General features: G+C 45.9%; 6 non-coding genes across 6 annotated transcripts; all 6 read right to left on the bottom strand.

Annotated features, from left to right (window-relative positions):
* Positions 1–1937: 1937 nt before the first annotated feature.
* Positions 1938–2128, bottom strand: LOC130347778 (U2 spliceosomal RNA). The gene has a single exon (XR_008885649.1). It is a non-coding gene; the product is annotated as a U2 spliceosomal RNA (small nuclear RNA).
* Positions 2129–4215: 2087 nt separating this feature from the next.
* Positions 4216–4406, bottom strand: LOC130347777 (U2 spliceosomal RNA). Its single transcript, XR_008885648.1, has one exon. It is a non-coding gene; the product is annotated as a U2 spliceosomal RNA (small nuclear RNA).
* A 2087-nt stretch (positions 4407–6493) lies between these two features.
* On the bottom strand, positions 6494–6684 carry LOC130347776 (U2 spliceosomal RNA). Its single transcript, XR_008885647.1, has one exon. It is a non-coding gene; the product is annotated as a U2 spliceosomal RNA (small nuclear RNA).
* A 2092-nt stretch (positions 6685–8776) lies between these two features.
* On the bottom strand, positions 8777–8967 carry LOC130347774 (U2 spliceosomal RNA). Its single transcript, XR_008885645.1, has one exon. It is a non-coding gene; the product is annotated as a U2 spliceosomal RNA (small nuclear RNA).
* Positions 8968–11055: 2088 nt separating this feature from the next.
* Positions 11056–11246, bottom strand: LOC130347772 (U2 spliceosomal RNA). The gene has a single exon (XR_008885644.1). It is a non-coding gene; the product is annotated as a U2 spliceosomal RNA (small nuclear RNA).
* A 2088-nt stretch (positions 11247–13334) lies between these two features.
* LOC130347771 (U2 spliceosomal RNA) lies at positions 13335–13525 on the bottom strand. The gene has a single exon (XR_008885643.1). It is a non-coding gene; the product is annotated as a U2 spliceosomal RNA (small nuclear RNA).
* Between the last annotated feature and the right edge of the window lie 1236 nt (positions 13526–14761).

Raw genomic sequence — 14761 nt, 5'->3', positions numbered from 1 at the left:
TTGCTAAGCAGCAAGACAGGGGCCCATTGCACTCCCACGGGGCCTTTTTAAATGCAATCCATAACCCGGATTTGCCAGGAACCCTTCTTACTCCTCCTACTTGCATGTGACACTGGGCTTAGGATCTGCATAGGAAACACACACACAAGCACACACCTACCTTTGTTGCCTGCAGATGCCTCCTTGGCTGTCCCCAAACGGTATCAAACCAACACCCACGGGAAGCTGTAAGCATAGAGGACATGCCTGCACCCCATTGGACTTACCTGTGTGGGTTAAATCCGGGTTATTTGACAACCTATGGCGGTGATGGTTCTGCTCAGGCAGAGCAGTGCTGATGCTCCTCATAAAGCTGTCGCTGCTGTGAAGGTTCTAGGTGACATCACAATCCCTATGGTTACATACACGACAAAGCTGGGTTGTTGTTGTTTACACTCTGCAAGGCCTGTGGAAGTGAGTGACATCATAGCACTGTAGTTCTGAGGGTTCTAGATGGATGCAACAATCTCCTGTTGCTTCTATGAAGGCCATAATAGACGACATCACCAAACAGCTCCATAGTCACATACACAGCAAAGGAGAGATGTTGTTTACACCTAGTGATGTCAGTGGTATTGAGTGACATCACAGCACAGTGCTAAGGCTCCTGGGCCTGGACACAGCAGCGGCTGCAATATCTCAACGGAGAATACGTTTATATATATGTGTGTGTGTGCGCGTATATATATATATATATATATATATATATATATATATATATATATTTCTCCGCCGAAATCACTTTTAAACCCATTTCCACCTTTTTTTCCCTTCTCTTCCTCTTACTTTTTTTTTCACGTTTTTTTACGTTTTTCTCCTTTTCGCCTCTTTTCTGGGCGTATTATTCTTCTTTTTCTTCTTTTTTTTCGTCTAATGCATACCCCATCAGTGCAGCAATGCTTATTCAATACCGCCAGCAGATGGAGACACTGGGGGATAATTTTCTAAGGATTTATACTGATTTTTCCTGTCTGAATTTGTCGCACAGAAAGTTGCAGGCCAAATATGTGTGACATTTCTGCGACTTTAGCTTCTAGAGCATTTTTACAACATTATACATAGGTGCTGAATACATAAAAAGCGACTGTTCAGCGACAGACAAGTCGCATCGGCTGAAAGTAGGCCAGAATGTCAGTCCATGTTGGAGCAGGTTTAGATACAGTCTAAAGCATAGATCTCAAAGTCTGTGCACAGAATTTAGCAAGGGCCTCGCACCTTCTGATGCATCAGGTAGGTGCACTATAGCATAGCCTAACCCTCTGTACTTTGGTCTATATTGATGCGGGACATAGACAGCCAGCTGATGACCAATCCATTAGTGCAATGGATGGCTGGAAGCATTTGTCTTTGCCTTTGCAATACCACAGAAGCAATGCATGGTCAATGTACAGCAATGACACACCTGTGTGAACAGCCAGGAGACCCCCCCATGTTATGTTACATAGTTACATAGTTAGTACGGTCGAAAAAAGACATATGTCCATCAAGTTCAACCAGGGAATTAAGGGGTAGGGGTGTGGCGCGATATTGGGGAAGGGATGAGATTTTATATTTCTTCATAAGCATTAATCTTATTTTGTCAATTAGGAACATTCAGCACCCACCCGCTATCAAGGCAGCTGCCTATCATGTCATGCCCTACCTGCACAGGTGTGCTGGCTACTCAAATGATCCAATTAAGGAGGCCATTTAGTCAGCAGCAGCAGAAGTCCTGTGCCTGGACGCTCCAACAGCGGCCAGACACAAGCAGAAGCAGCAGAAGCAGCAGCAGCACCACCTTTTGTTTTTTGGCTGCAGCAGCAGCAGCAGCAGCAGCAAGGCCCACAGGGCTGGCTAGCTGGCTAGCCAGCAAGCAGGTAGCAATGAAAGTAGGAATCTTTCTTTTTAACCCTGTAAGGGGGTGGTGCACTGTACCCGAAGATACTGCCATATCGGGTCAATGCATAGGGCGACGGAAGCAAGCTTCGAAATCGGCCCCCGTTCTCAAAAATCCATTTAATATATGGTCCCCAGATAGGGGACGTATCAGATATTAAACTGATAAGAACAGATACTACACTTGATCTTAGCCAAAAGGCCGAGAAGCGATAACCGTGAAAGGGGCGGGCCCAACAAGGTCCCCTTCATGGGCACTATCACTGCTTGCTGTCAGGGAGGCTGCCAGACAATTTTCCATGCACACTCTGGGCTGGGGGGCAGTCAACCACCAGTACACACAGCAGAACCTAAACCCATACCATTATTGCTAAGCAGCAAGACAGGGGCCCATTGCACTCCCACGGGGCCTTTTTAAATGCAATCCATAACCCGGATTTGCCAGGAACCCTTCTTACTCCTCCTACTTGCATGTGACACTGGGCTTAGGATCTGCATAGGAAACACACACACAAGCACACACCTACCTTTGTTGCCTGCAGATGCCTCCTTGGCTGTCCCCAAACGGTATCAAACCAACACCCACGGGAAGCTGTAAGCATAGAGGACATGCCTGCACCCCATTGGACTTACCTGTGTGGGTTAAATCCGGGTTATTTGACAACCTATGGCGGTGATGGTTCTGCTCAGGCAGAGCAGTGCTGATGCTCCTCATAAAGCTGTCGCTGCTGTGAAGGTTCTAGGTGACATCACAATCCCTATGGTTACATACACGACAAAGCTGGGTTGTTGTTGTTTACACTCTGCAAGGCCTGTGGAAGTGAGTGACATCATAGCACTGTAGTTCTGAGGGTTCTAGATGGATGCAACAATCTCCTGTTGCTTCTATGAAGGCCATAATAGACGACATCACCAAACAGCTCCATAGTCACATACACAGCAAAGGAGAGATGTTGTTTACACCTAGTGATGTCAGTGGTATTGAGTGACATCACAGCACAGTGCTAAGGCTCCTGGGCCTGGACACAGCAGCGGCTGCAATATCTCAACGGAGAATACGTTTATATATATGTGTGTGTGTGCGCGTATATATATATATATATATATATATATATATATATATATATATTTCTCCGCCGAAATCACTTTTAAACCCATTTCCACCTTTTTTTCCCTTCTCTTCCTCTTACTTTTTTTTCACGTTTTTTTACGTTTTTCTCCTTTTCGCCTCTTTTCTGGGCGTATTATTCTTCTTTTTCTTCTTTTTTTTCGTCTAATGCATACCCCATCAGTGCAGCAATGCTTATTCAATACCGCCAGCAGATGGAGACACTGGGGGATAATTTTCTAAGGATTTATACTGATTTTTCCTGTCTGAATTTGTCGCACAGAAAGTTGCAGGCCAAATATGTGTGACATTTCTGCGACTTTAGCTTCTAGAGCATTTTTACAACATTATACATAGGTGCTGAATACATAAAAAGCGACTGTTCAGCGACAGACAAGTCGCATCGGCTGAAAGTAGGCCAGAATGTCAGTCCATGTTGGAGCAGGTTTAGATACAGTCTAAAGCATAGATCTCAAAGTCTGTGCACAGAATTTAGCAAGGGCCTCGCACCTTCTGATGCATCAGGTAGGTGCACTATAGCATAGCCTAACCCTCTGTACTTTGGTCTATATTGATGCGGGACATAGACAGCCAGCTGATGACCAATCCATTAGTGCAATGGATGGCTGGAAGCATTTGTCTTTGCCTTTGCAATACCACAGAAGCAATGCATGGTCAATGTACAGCAATGACACACCTGTGTGAACAGCCAGGAGACCCCCCCATGTTATGTTACATAGTTACATAGTTAGTACGGTCGAAAAAAGACATATGTCCATCAAGTTCAACCAGGGAATTAAGGGGTAGGGGTGTGGCGCGATATTGGGGAAGGGATGAGATTTTATATTTCTTCATAAGCATTAATCTTATTTTGTCAATTAGGAACATTCAGCACCCACCCGCTATCAAGGCAGCTGCCTATCATGTCATGCCCTACCTGCACAGGTGTGCTGGCTACTCAAATGATCCAATTAAGGAGGCCATTTAGTCAGCAGCAGCAGAAGTCCTGTGCCTGGACGCTCCAACAGCGGCCAGACACAAGCAGAAGCAGCAGAAGCAGCAGCAGCACCACCTTTTGTTTTTTGGCTGCAGCAGCAGCAGCAGCAGCAGCAAGGCCCACAGGGCTGGCTAGCTGGCTAGCCAGCAAGCAGGTAGCAATGAAAGTAGGAATCTTTCTTTTTAACCCTGTAAGGGGGTGGTGCACTGTACCCGAAGATACTGCCATATCGGGTCAATGCATAGGGCGACGGAAGCAAGCTTCGAAATCGGCCCCCGTTCTCAAAAATCCATTTAATATATGGTCCCCAGATAGGGGACGTATCAGATATTAAACTGATAAGAACAGATACTACACTTGATCTTAGCCAAAAGGCCGAGAAGCGATAACCGTGAAAGGGGCGGGCCCAACAAGGTCCCCTTCATGGGCACTATCACTGCTTGCTGTCAGGGAGGCTGCCAGACAATTTTCCATGCACACTCTGGGCTGGGGGGCAGTCAACCACCAGTACACACAGCAGAACCTAAACCCATACCATTATTGCTAAGCAGCAAGACAGGGGCCCATTGCACTCCCACGGGGCCTTTTTAAATGCAATCCATAACCCGGATTTGCCAGGAACCCTTCTTACTCCTCCTACTTGCATGTGACACTGGGCTTAGGATCTGCATAGGAAACACACACACAAGCACACACCTACCTTTGTTGCCTGCAGATGCCTCCTTGGCTGTCCCCAAACGGTATCAAACCAACACCCACGGGAAGCTGTAAGCATAGAGGACATGCCTGCACCCCATTGGACTTACCTGTGTGGGTTAAATCCGGGTTATTTGACAACCTATGGCGGTGATGGTTCTGCTCAGGCAGAGCAGTGCTGATGCTCCTCATAAAGCTGTCGCTGCTGTGAAGGTTCTAGGTGACATCACAATCCCTATGGTTACATACACGACAAAGCTGGGTTGTTGTTGTTTACACTCTGCAAGGCCTGTGGAAGTGAGTGACATCATAGCACTGTAGTTCTGAGGGTTCTAGATGGATGCAACAATCTCCTGTTGCTTCTATGAAGGCCATAATAGACGACATCACCAAACAGCTCCATAGTCACATACACAGCAAAGGAGAGATGTTGTTTACACCTAGTGATGTCAGTGGTATTGAGTGACATCACAGCACAGTGCTAAGGCTCCTGGGCCTGGACACAGCAGCGGCTGCAATATCTCAACGGAGAATACGTTTATATATATGTGTGTGTGTGCGCGTATATATATATATATATATATATATATATATATATATATATATTTCTCCGCCGAAATCACTTTTAAACCCATTTCCACCTTTTTTTCCCTTCTCTTCCTCTTACTTTTTTTTCACGTTTTTTTACGTTTTTCTCCTTTTCGCCTCTTTTCTGGGCGTATTATTCTTCTTTTTCTTCTTTTTTTTCGTCTAATGCATACCCCATCAGTGCAGCAATGCTTATTCAATACCGCCAGCAGATGGAGACACTGGGGGATAATTTTCTAAGGATTTATACTGATTTTTCCTGTCTGAATTTGTCGCACAGAAAGTTGCAGGCCAAATATGTGTGACATTTCTGCGACTTTAGCTTCTAGAGCATTTTTACAACATTATACATAGGTGCTGAATACATAAAAAGCGACTGTTCAGCGACAGACAAGTCGCATCGGCTGAAAGTAGGCCAGAATGTCAGTCCATGTTGGAGCAGGTTTAGATACAGTCTAAAGCATAGATCTCAAAGTCTGTGCACAGAATTTAGCAAGGGCCTCGCACCTTCTGATGCATCAGGTAGGTGCACTATAGCATAGCCTAACCCTCTGTACTTTGGTCTATATTGATGCGGGACATAGACAGCCAGCTGATGACCAATCCATTAGTGCAATGGATGGCTGGAAGCATTTGTCTTTGCCTTTGCAATACCACAGAAGCAATGCATGGTCAATGTACAGCAATGACACACCTGTGTGAACAGCCAGGAGACCCCCCCATGTTATGTTACATAGTTACATAGTTAGTACGGTCGAAAAAAGACATATGTCCATCAAGTTCAACCAGGGAATTAAGGGGTAGGGGTGTGGCGCGATATTGGGGAAGGGATGAGATTTTATATTTCTTCATAAGCATTAATCTTATTTTGTCAATTAGGAACATTCAGCACCCACCCGCTATCAAGGCAGCTGCCTATCATGTCATGCCCTACCTGCACAGGTGTGCTGGCTACTCAAATGATCCAATTAAGGAGGCCATTTAGTCAGCAGCAGCAGAAGTCCTGTGCCTGGACGCTCCAACAGCGGCCAGACACAAGCAGAAGCAGCAGAAGCAGCAGCAGCACCACCTTTTGTTTTTTGGCTGCAGCAGCAGCAGCAGCAGCAGCAAGGCCCACAGGGCTGGCTAGCTGGCTAGCCAGCAAGCAGGTAGCAATGAAAGTAGGAATCTTTCTTTTTAACCCTGTAAGGGGGTGGTGCACTGTACCCGAAGATACTGCCATATCGGGTCAATGCATAGGGCGACGGAAGCAAGCTTCGAAATCGGCCCCCGTTCTCAAAAATCCATTTAATATATGGTCCCCAGATAGGGGACGTATCAGATATTAAACTGATAAGAACAGATACTACACTTGATCTTAGCCAAAAGGCCGAGAAGCGATAACCGTGAAAGGGGCGGGCCCAACAAGGTCCCCTTCATGGGCACTATCACTGCTTGCTGTCAGGGAGGCTGCCAGACAATTTTCCATGCACACTCTGGGCTGGGGGGCAGTCAACCACCAGTACACACAGCAGAACCTAAACCCATACCATTATTGCTAAGCAGCAAGACAGGGGCCCATTGCACTCCCACGGGGCCTTTTTAAATGCAATCCATAACCCGGATTTGCCAGGAACCCTTCTTACTCCTCCTACTTGCATGTGACACTGGGCTTAGGATCTGCATAGGAAACACACACACAAGCACACACCTACCTTTGTTGCCTGCAGATGCCTCCTTGGCTGTCCCCAAACGGTATCAAACCAACACCCACGGGAAGCTGTAAGCATAGAGGACATGCCTGCACCCCATTGGACTTACCTGTGTGGGTTAAATCCGGGTTATTTGACAACCTATGGCGGTGATGGTTCTGCTCAGGCAGAGCAGTGCTGATGCTCCTCATAAAGCTGTCGCTGCTGTGAAGGTTCTAGGTGACATCACAATCCCTATGGTTACATACACGACAAAGCTGGGTTGTTGTTGTTTACACTCTGCAAGGCCTGTGGAAGTGAGTGACATCATAGCACTGTAGTTCTGAGGGTTCTAGATGGATGCAACAATCTCCTGTTGCTTCTATGAAGGCCATAATAGACGACATCACCAAACAGCTCCATAGTCACATACACAGCAAAGGAGAGATGTTGTTTACACCTAGTGATGTCAGTGGTATTGAGTGACATCACAGCACAGTGCTAAGGCTCCTGGGCCTGGACACAGCAGCGGCTGCAATATCTCAACGGAGAATACGTTTATATATATGTGTGTGTGTGCGCGTATATATATATATATATATATATATATATATATATATATATATATATATTCTCCGCCGAAATCACTTTTAAACCCATTTCCACCTTTTTTTCCCTTCTCTTCCTCTTACTTTTTTTTCACGTTTTTTTACGTTTTTCTCCTTTTCGCCTCTTTTCTGGGCGTATTATTCTTCTTTTTCTTCTTTTTTTTCGTCTAATGCATACCCCATCAGTGCAGCAATGCTTATTCAATACCGCCAGCAGATGGAGACACTGGGGGATAATTTTCTAAGGATTTATACTGATTTTTCCTGTCTGAATTTGTCGCACAGAAAGTTGCAGGCCAAATATGTGTGACATTTCTGCGACTTTAGCTTCTAGAGCATTTTTACAACATTATACATAGGTGCTGAATACATAAAAAGCGACTGTTCAGCGACAGACAAGTCGCATCGGCTGAAAGTAGGCCAGAATGTCAGTCCATGTTGGAGCAGGTTTAGATACAGTCTAAAGCATAGATCTCAAAGTCTGTGCACAGAATTTAGCAAGGGCCTCGCACCTTCTGATGCATCAGGTAGGTGCACTATAGCATAGCCTAACCCTCTGTACTTTGGTCTATATTGATGCGGGACATAGACAGCCAGCTGATGACCAATCCATTAGTGCAATGGATGGCTGGAAGCATTTGTCTTTGCCTTTGCAATACCACAGAAGCAATGCATGGTCAATGTACAGCAATGACACACCTGTGTGAACAGCCAGGAGACCCCCCCATGTTATGTTACATAGTTACATAGTTAGTACGGTCGAAAAAAGACATATGTCCATCAAGTTCAACCAGGGAATTAAGGGGTAGGGGTGTGGCGCGATATTGGGGAAGGGATGAGATTTTATATTTCTTCATAAGCATTAATCTTATTTTGTCAATTAGGAACATTCAGCACCCACCCGCTATCAAGGCAGCTGCCTATCATGTCATGCCCTACCTGCACAGGTGTGCTGGCTACTCAAATGATCCAATTAAGGAGGCCATTTAGTCAGCAGCAGCAGAAGTCCTGTGCCTGGACGCTCCAACAGCGGCCAGACACAAGCAGAAGCAGCAGAAGCAGCAGCAGCACCACCTTTTGTTTTTTGGCTGCAGCAGCAGCAGCAGCAGCAGCAAGGCCCACAGGGCTGGCTAGCTGGCTAGCCAGCAAGCAGGTAGCAATGAAAGTAGGAATCTTTCTTTTTAACCCTGTAAGGGGGTGGTGCACTGTACCCGAAGATACTGCCATATCGGGTCAATGCATAGGGCGACGGAAGCAAGCTTCGAAATCGGCCCCCGTTCTCAAAAATCCATTTAATATATGGTCCCCAGATAGGGGACGTATCAGATATTAAACTGATAAGAACAGATACTACACTTGATCTTAGCCAAAAGGCCGAGAAGCGATAACCGTGAAAGGGGCGGGCCCAACAAGGTCCCCTTCATGGGCACTATCACTGCTTGCTGTCAGGGAGGCTGCCAGACAATTTTCCATGCACACTCTGGGCTGGGGGGCAGTCAACCACCAGTACACACAGCAGAACCTAAACCCATACCATTATTGCTAAGCAGCAAGACAGGGGCCCATTGCACTCCCACGGGGCCTTTTTAAATGCAATCCATAACCCGGATTTGCCAGGAACCCTTCTTACTCCTCCTACTTGCATGTGACACTGGGCTTAGGATCTGCATAGGAAACACACACACAAGCACACACCTACCTTTGTTGCCTGCAGATGCCTCCTTGGCTGTCCCCAAACGGTATCAAACCAACACCCACGGGAAGCTGTAAGCATAGAGGACATGCCTGCACCCCATTGGACTTACCTGTGTGGGTTAAATCCGGGTTATTTGACAACCTATGGCGGTGATGGTTCTGCTCAGGCAGAGCAGTGCTGATGCTCCTCATAAAGCTGTCGCTGCTGTGAAGGTTCTAGGTGACATCACAATCCCTATGGTTACATACACGACAAAGCTGGGTTGTTGTTGTTTACACTCTGCAAGGCCTGTGGAAGTGAGTGACATCATAGCACTGTAGTTCTGAGGGTTCTAGATGGATGCAACAATCTCCTGTTGCTTCTATGAAGGCCATAATAGACGACATCACCAAACAGCTCCATAGTCACATACACAGCAAAGGAGAGATGTTGTTTACACCTAGTGATGTCAGTGGTATTGAGTGACATCACAGCACAGTGCTAAGGCTCCTGGGCCTGGACACAGCAGCGGCTGCAATATCTCAACGGAGAATACGTTTATATATATGTGTGTGTGTGCGCGTATATATATATATATATATATATATATATATATATATATATATATTCTCCGCCGAAATCACTTTTAAACCCATTTCCACCTTTTTTTCCCTTCTCTTCCTCTTACTTTTTTTTCACGTTTTTTTACGTTTTTCTCCTTTTCGCCTCTTTTCTGGGCGTATTATTCTTCTTTTTCTTCTTTTTTTTCGTCTAATGCATACCCCATCAGTGCAGCAATGCTTATTCAATACCGCCAGCAGATGGAGACACTGGGGGATAATTTTCTAAGGATTTATACTGATTTTTCCTGTCTGAATTTGTCGCACAGAAAGTTGCAGGCCAAATATGTGTGACATTTCTGCGACTTTAGCTTCTAGAGCATTTTTACAACATTATACATAGGTGCTGAATACATAAAAAGCGACTGTTCAGCGACAGACAAGTCGCATCGGCTGAAAGTAGGCCAGAATGTCAGTCCATGTTGGAGCAGGTTTAGATACAGTCTAAAGCATAGATCTCAAAGTCTGTGCACAGAATTTAGCAAGGGCCTCGCACCTTCTGATGCATCAGGTAGGTGCACTATAGCATAGCCTAACCCTCTGTACTTTGGTCTATATTGATGCGGGACATAGACAGCCAGCTGATGACCAATCCATTAGTGCAATGGATGGCTGGAAGCATTTGTCTTTGCCTTTGCAATACCACAGAAGCAATGCATGGTCAATGTACAGCAATGACACACCTGTGTGAACAGCCAGGAGACCCCCCCATGTTATGTTACATAGTTACATAGTTAGTACGGTCGAAAAAAGACATATGTCCATCAAGTTCAACCAGGGAATTAAGGGGTAGGGGTGTGGCGCGATATTGGGGAAGGGATGAGATTTTATATTTCTTCATAAGCATTAATCTTATTTTGTCAATTAGGAACATTCAGCACCCACCCGCTATCAAGGCAGCTGCCTATCATGTCATGCCCTACCTGCACAGGTGTGCTGGCTACTCAAATGATCCAATTAAGGAGGCCATTTAGTCAGCAGCAGCAGAAGTCCTGTGCCTGGACGCTCCAACAGCGGCCAGACACAAGCAGAAGCAGCAGAAGCAGCAGCAGCACCACCTTTTGTTTTTTGGCTGCAGCAGCAGCAGCAGCAGCAGCAAGGCCCACAGGGCTGGCTAGCTGGCTAGCCAGCAAGCAGGTAGCAATGAAAGTAGGAATCTTTCTTTTTAACCCTGTAAGGGGGTGGTGCACTGTACCCGAAGATACTGCCATATCGGGTCAATGCATAGGGCGACGGAAGCAAGCTTCGAAATCGGCCCCCGTTCTCAAAAATCCATTTAATATATGGTCCCCAGATAGGGGACGTATCAGATATTAAACTGATAAGAACAGATACTACACTTGATCTTAGCCAAAAGGCCGAGAAGCGATAACCGTGAAAGGGGCGGGCCCAACAAGGTCCCCTTCATGGGCACTATCACTGCTTGCTGTCAGGGAGGCTGCCAGACAATTTTCCATGCACACTCTGGGCTGGGGGGCAGTCAACCACCAGTACACACAGCAGAACCTAAACCCATACCATTATTGCTAAGCAGCAAGACAGGGGCCCATTGCACTCCCACGGGGCCTTTTTAAATGCAATCCATAACCCGGATTTGCCAGGAACCCTTCTTACTCCTCCTACTTGCATGTGACACTGGGCTTAGGATCTGCATAGGAAACACACACACAAGCACACACCTACCTTTGTTGCCTGCAGATGCCTCCTTGGCTGTCCCCAAACGGTATCAAACCAACACCCACGGGAAGCTGTAAGCATAGAGGACATGCCTGCACCCCATTGGACTTACCTGTGTGGGTTAAATCCGGGTTATTTGACAACCTATGGCGGTGATGGTTCTGCTCAGGCAGAGCAGTGCTGATGCTCCTCATAAAGCTGTCGCTGCTGTGAAGGTTCTAGGTGACATCACAATCCCTATGGTTACATACACGACAAAGCTGGGTTGTTGTTGTTTACACTCTGCAAGGCCTGTGGAAGTGAGTGACATCATAGCACTGTAGTTCTGAGGGTTCTAGATGGATGCAACAATCTCCTGTTGCTTCTATGAAGGCCATAATAGACGACATCACCAAACAGCTCCATAGTCACATACACAGCAAAGGAGAGATGTTGTTTACACCTAGTGATGTCAGTGGTATTGAGTGACATCACAGCACAGTGCTAAGGCTCCTGGGCCTGGACACAGCAGCGGCTGCAATATCTCAACGGAGAATACGTTTATATATATGTGTGTGTGTGCGCGTATATATATATATATATATATATATATATATATATATATATATATTCTCCGCCGAAATCACTTTTAAACCCATTTCCACCTTTTTTTCCCTTCTCTTCCTCTTACTTTTTTTTCACGTTTTTTTACGTTTTTCTCCTTTTCGCCTCTTTTCTGGGCGTATTATTCTTCTTTTTCTTCTTTTTTTTCGTCTAATGCATACCCCATCAGTGCAGCAATGCTTATTCAATACCGCCAGCAGATGGAGACACTGGGGGATAATTTTCTAAGGATTTATACTGATTTTTCCTGTCTGAATTTGTCGCACAGAAAGTTGCATGCCAAATATGTGTGACATTTCTGCGACTTTAGCTTCTAGAGCATTTTTACAACATTATACATAGGTGCTGAATACATAAAAAGCGACTGTTCAGCGACAGACAAGTCGCATCGGCTGAAAGTAGGCCAGAATGTCAGTCCATGTTGGAGCAGGTTTAGATACAGTCTAAAGCATAGATCTCAAAGTCTGTGCACAGAATTTAGCAAGGGCCTCGCACCTTCTGATGCATCAGGTAGGTGCACTATAGCATAGCCTAACCCTCTGTACTTTGGTCTATATTGATGCGGGACATAGACAGCCAGCTGATGACCAATCCATTAGTGCAATGGATGGCTGGAAGCATTTGTCTTTGCCTTTGCAATACCACAGAAGCAATGCATGGTCAATGTACAGCAATGACACACCTGTGTGAACAGCCAGGAGACCCCCCCATGTTATGTTACATAGTTACATAGTTAGTACGGTCGAAAAAAGACATATGTCCATCAAGTTCAACCAGGGAATTAAGGGGTAGGGGTGTGGCGCGATATTGGGGAAGGGATGAGATTTTATATTTCTTCATAAGCATTAATCTTATTTTGTCAATTAGGAACATTCAGCACCCACCCGCTATCAAGGCAGCTGCCTATCATGTCATGCCCTACCTGCACAGGTGTGCTGGCTACTCAAATGATCCAATTAAGGAGGCCATTTAGTCAGCAGCAGCAGAAGTCCTGTGCCTGGACGCTCCAACAGCGGCCAGACACAAGCAGAAGCAGCAGAAGCAGCAGCAGCACCACCTTTTGTTTTTTGGCTGCAGCAGCAGCAGCAGCAGCAGCAAGGCCCACAGGGCTGGCTAGCTGGCTAGCCAGCAAGCAGGTAGCAATGAAAGTAGGAATCTTTCTTTTTAACCCTGTAAGGGGGTGGTGCACTGTACCCGAAGATACTGCCATATCGGGTCAATGCATAGGGCGACGGAAGCAAGCTTCGAAATCGGCCCCCGTTCTCAAAAATCCATTTAATATATGGTCCCCAGATAGGGGACGTATCAGATATTAAACTGATAAGAACAGATACTACACTTGATCTTAGCCAAAAGGCCGAGAAGCGATAACCGTGAAAGGGGCGGGCCCAACAAGGTCCCCTTCATGGGCACTATCACTGCTTGCTGTCAGGGAGGCTGCCAGACAATTTTCCATGCACACTCTGGGCTGGGGGGCAGTCAACCACCAGTACACACAGCAGAACCTAAACCCATACCATTATTGCTAAGCAGCAAGACAGGGGCCCATTGCACTCCCACGGGGCCTTTTTAAATGCAATCCATAACCCGGATTTGCCAGGAACCCTTCTTACTCCTCCTACTTGCATGTGACACTGGGCTTAGGATCTGCATAGGAAACACACACACAAGCACACACCTACCTTTGTTGCCTGCAGATGCCTCCTTGGCTGTCCCCAAACGGTATCAAACCAACACCCACGGGAAGCTGTAAGCATAGAGGACATGCCTGCACCCCATTGGACTTACCTGTGTGGGTTAAATCCGGGTTATTTGACAACCTATGGCGGTGATGGTTCTGCTCAGGCAGAGCAGTGCTGATGCTCCTCATAAAGCTGTCGCTGCTGTGAAGGTTCTAGGTGACATCACAATCCCTATGGTTACATACACGACAAAGCTGGGTTGTTGTTGTTTACACTCTGCAAGGCCTGTGGAAGTGAGTGACATCATAGCACTGTAGTTCTGAGGGTTCTAGATGGATGCAACAATCTCCTGTTGCTTCTATGAAGGCCATAATAGACGACATCACCAAACAGCTCCATAGTCACATACACAGCAAAGGAGAGATGTTGTTTACACCTAGTGATGTCAGTGGTATTGAGTGACATCACAGCACAGTGCTAAGGCTCCTGGGCCTGGACACAGCAGCGGCTGCAATATCTCAACGGAGAATACGTTTATATATATGTGTGTGTGTGCGCGTATATATATATATATATATATATATATATATATATATATATATATATCTCCGCCGAAATCACTTTTAAACCCATTTCCACCTTTTTTTCCCTTCTCTTCCTCTTACTTTTTTTTCACGTTTTTTTACGTTTTTCTCCTTTTCGCCTCTTTTCTGGGCGTATTATTCTTCTTTTTCTTCTTTTTTTTCGTCTAATGCATACCCCATCAGTGCAGCAATGCTTATTCAATACCGCCAGCAGATGGAGACACTGGGGGATAATTTTCTAAGGATTTATACTGATTTTTCCTGTCTGAATTTGTCGCACAGAAAGTTGCAGGCCAAATATGTGTGACATTTCTGCGACTTTAGCTTCTAGAGCATTTT

The sequence above is a fragment of the Hyla sarda genome, unplaced genomic scaffold (genome assembly GCF_029499605.1).
Source record: "Hyla sarda isolate aHylSar1 unplaced genomic scaffold, aHylSar1.hap1 scaffold_850, whole genome shotgun sequence".
In the NCBI taxonomy this organism is placed as follows: Eukaryota; Metazoa; Chordata; class Amphibia; order Anura; family Hylidae; genus Hyla; species Hyla sarda.
This window is presented reverse-complemented; position numbering and strand designations above follow the sequence as displayed.